The following is a 4,555-nucleotide window of genomic DNA, read 5'->3' on the forward strand; positions in this document are numbered from 1 at the left end:
ATCTATCTATCTATCTATCTATCTATCTATCTATCTATCTATCTATCTATCTATCTATCTATCTATCTATCTATCTATCTATCTATCTATCCATCCATCCATCCATCCATCCATCCATCCATCCATCCATCCATCCATCCATCCATCCATCCATCCATCCATCCATCCATCCATCCATCCATCCATCCATCCATCCATCCATCCATCCATCTATCTATCTATCTATCTATCTATCTATCTATCTATCTATCTATCTATCTATCTATCTATCTATCTATCTATCTATCTATCTATCTATCTATCTATCTATCTATCTATCTATCCCTAAGCACTTGAGCACAAACAGTTTAGCACCGCGTACCCATTGCACATTTCAGCGAGTGCTGACGACCACTGTTCTAAATGTTAATATACAGTAGCTCTTATAATATTTTTGTGTTCGGTACTTACAAATTGTTCGTTTTCGGCTCTTAAAAATTGAAATCATGCCTGCGTTCTACTTCTCTGAGAAGAAATTGACCGCCTTGTCCAGTCTTCACAACGAAACCGCCTCCTGATTGATGACCGTCTCAACTATGAATATATGATCAACGAGTTTGCTACCGTCAAAGCTAGATGCAAACTTCTGTGAGTGGTGAGTTTTTTCTTTCTTCAACTTTGTTTTAAAGTTTTCAGGTTGAAATATGTATTTTTAATGTGATATTAACAACTAATAGCATATTCATGGTTGTTTTAAACTTATATTATGTTGATATTAAAATATAATTGGAAAAGGGGCGCATATTACACGTTTTGGCTAGGGGCGCAAAAAATGTTAAATCAGCCTCTGAATATTTGAAAACTACTATGAATTCGTGAAAGACTCACTGTTTAAATTTCAAATATGAAGACTGGAAACAAACTACAATAAATATTTGCATTTATGCTACTTTCGTTGTGACAAAGTTATGAAAACATTACTTATTTATATGACTACAATTATTGTTCTTCAATAATTCAGTAAACCTAATAATAAAAAAAATATATAGTTTCTATATTGTTAACGCTGATTTCATTTCCTGTTTAAACTACCTGAAGTTGGCTACATGCAAATCCGCGAAAATCACTCGTCTATAGCTGACGTCACTAAAATATAGGATAGCCATTATTATTAGCTATTATTATTATTATTATTATTATTATTATTATTATTATTATTATTATCAGTGTATACTTTACTCATTACAAGGAAATATATCAGAAGTAGGCTACTTGGAAAATTATCCGTTTGGAGGGGGGGGGGGAAGAAGCATCGCTGAATTTGTAAAATAAGCATTATAATATTTGTATAATCTAATACCGAACAGGCACAAGGTCTTTTTTCTATCCCGTTATCAAGAAAATCATACATATTTCTTACGATCGGAATAGGAATATACGAGTACAGTAGTCTAATAATACTAATGAACAACTTTCTCTAGGTTTTTATTAGACCTACTTCGCGATGCGAATAATCAATAACATTTCTTACAAGTTCCTTTATCTTAATTTATTTCAAATCTTTTAATTAATTATTAATCTCATTGATAAGACATCATCAAGCACAATGCATAAACTGTACAAATCTATAGTAACGTCAGGATAGATTTGACTTACTATTTTCAACACCTATTTAGTGAAACAGTCTGATAGAAATTCGATCTAAATAACCTTACAACAAAATGAGTTATAATTATGCACAGAGAAATGATCTTTGTAAAAGAAAATACTATTAAAACCCACGTTAAAATTCAATGTCAAGCCTCCACGAAAGGAGTAGGAGTGCAACGGAGTCTTCGTAACGACAATCTCGCCGGTCCCATGGTGTAATGGTTAGCACTCTGGACTCTGAATCCAGCGATCCGAGTTCAAATCTCGGTGGGACCTACATTTTTTTTTTTCATAGATTTATCAAGATTGAGTTATGTAATGAAGAATAACAATTTCCGTATAAATAGCATATATTCATAACAAAATACCCCGATATTTATTTCAAGTACATAGTTCAAAAATGAAATCATAAGAATTCAATTGCGTTTTGCTTTTGTAAATAACATTTTAAAACGAATAAAAAATATCGAGGTCCGATGGTGTAATGGTTAGCACTCTGGACTTTGAATCCAATGATCCGAGTTCAAATCTCGGTGGGACCTAAATTTTGAATAATAAATTATTGTACTCCATTGTGGAGGAAAGGTAACTATGCAACTATGAACAGTTCATCTCCTGGATGTTTAAAAATAAAAGGTTGTAGTCTCAAGTTCGAATCCTCTTGTTTCCTAACTGAACGATAGCAAGACGTACGTTGGACAAATCTTTACGTATCAAAAAAGATTTTCAATATTTTCGTAATTGAAACTAACATGACAATTACATTCTTAACTTCGTTGCGATATTGGAAGCTACAAAACAGTTAATAAATGAAAGTAATTACGGAGGAAAAGTTAGCAAATTCAGTACTCCCTCATATGAGGAGGTCGGAAGCAAAGAGGTACAAGTGACATTTCTAAGAACATGAGGTACTATAAGTGCATATGGGGCAAGCTAAAGCATCTAAAATTTTAGTGGCATCACACGCTATAAAAAAAAAAAAAAAAACAAACAAACAATTCTTGGAATTTACTAAAACTTAAGTACTTTCAACTACATTTTCTTAAAAATAACTTAAGTGCACTTATACCCCTTTGCAACTGACCCCCTCATATTACAGATGTATTCGTACATGAATTTCAAGCAGTTCCATACTTCTCCTCGCATTAGATTCTTTCTTTCTGTACATAGCCTACAATATCATCACTATCACCACAATCATAGTCAACTCATTACTACCACTATAACAATAATAATAGTACCGGTAATAATAATAATAATAATAATAATAATAATAATAATAATAACTATGCGTCTGCAAGCTATGAAGACGTAATAGAGGGAATAAAGATAGAGCTTCATACTTTCATGATTTCGGCACTCGAATTATGTTGTGTGGTCGACATCACTTTCCAACCGCCCGTTTACTCCCGGAAAAAATCCTCTAATCAATTTGACATAAGCGTAAATAGACTCTGGGCCACTCTTGGAAGTTTTGGAAACGAGAAAATTCCAGCATCTACCAGGTATTTTACAATCAGTAGTCTATTTAATTACTCTACCAACGAGCTACTCGACTGTAATAATAATAATAATAATAATAATAATAATAATAATAATAATAATAATAATAATAATAATAATCTCCTATTTCTGCCTATTCATTCTCGCTTCTTTTTTTTTTTTTTGCTTCTCTAATTTTCCTTCTTTTTCCCTTTTGTTCTGTTCTTTTTGTTTTTCCTTTTATGTCAGATGGGGTTACTTTGTGCCACTTTATGAGTTTTTCTAACTTTAAGTTGCTGCCATACATCCTACAACATTGTGGTTAATGACAAAACTTGCCTATCAGCATTTAGCTTGAACCTCCTAGTTTAAGATTTTCAGGCTGAATTGCATGCCATGTAATGTAATAATTACGCAGTCATTAATGGATTACCCCTCAAAAGGCTAACTTCGTGCCACATAATGATATTTGTTTGTGAAACAAAGATAGGCTGTTAGGAGTTAGCATTGTGCAACATTATCGTACAGTATACAAGGGAACACAGGAACAAAAATTTTAAGAAATTACCTATTTAATAATTTATTTATTACAGAACTTCAAATCTATTTGATAATTTATTTATTTATTTATTTATTTGCTTAGTTAGTTAGTTAGTTAATCCTTTATTAATACACTAATTAGTTCCTGATTCATAATTTCCATCTTGGTTTATTTCACCCCGGGTAAGTATATCAGTAAATTACATGAATTCTGAACGGAATCTGGTCATGCGGACAGAGGCGATAAGGCCAAGTGGGCGATGCTCCATTTAAAATAATGCAAAGAATAAAAATTCGAAAGCGGCTAACGAATTTTTTCTGGTAAGTATGCGCCTAGCTTTAAGGTTCTTCATCTTCAATTGGCGTGTTGTAAATTGCGTCCTTTATAACACTCACGAAGAAAAAATCGGACGGTATCAAATCAGGCGAACATGGAGACCATTTTATTGGTCCAACTCATCCGATCCATCGGTCGCCAAATATTTAATTCAGGTCATTGCTGAAAGCATAAAAAAATGTGCGGGAGCCGTCACTCAGAAACCAAACGCTTTCCCTAACTACAACTGTCACGAACTGCAGTATTTCAGGCAACACTCCTATAAAAAAAAAAAGAGATAGTTTTTAACGTTCAATATTGGAGATAAATATAGTGGCCGATGAGGAAGATCTGATACATGGAACATCAGTGAGTGATTAGTGATAGATAAGACTAATGTGTAGCATGTTTAGGACAGTGTCTGCGCCATCGACTTTTGTTTACATTTGTCTAGTCACAAACATATCTCACACTTACTGCTTTGAAAATGATGCACGTAGCGACTTAAGGGGTTAGGTACAGCTTACAGCAGTAAAGTTTTGAAAATATTCAACTTTTTTTTTCTCCATTAATGTATCTTGTACAACA

At 33.0% G+C, this 4,555-nt stretch overlaps 2 non-coding genes across 2 annotated transcripts; both read left to right on the top strand.

The window, feature by feature from the left end:
- Positions 1–1,833: 1,833 nt before the first annotated feature.
- TRNAQ-CUG (transfer RNA glutamine (anticodon CUG)) lies at positions 1,834–1,905 on the top strand. The gene has a single exon. It is a non-coding gene; the product is annotated as a tRNA-Gln (tRNA).
- A 194-nt stretch (positions 1,906–2,099) lies between these two features.
- On the top strand, positions 2,100–2,171 carry TRNAQ-UUG (transfer RNA glutamine (anticodon UUG)). Its single transcript has one exon. It is a non-coding gene; the product is annotated as a tRNA-Gln (tRNA).
- The last annotated feature ends 2,384 nt before the right edge of the window (positions 2,172–4,555 follow it).

Source organism: Periplaneta americana, chromosome 4 (genome assembly GCF_040183065.1).
Source record: "Periplaneta americana isolate PAMFEO1 chromosome 4, P.americana_PAMFEO1_priV1, whole genome shotgun sequence".
NCBI lineage: Eukaryota > Metazoa > Arthropoda > Insecta > Blattodea > Blattidae > Periplaneta > Periplaneta americana.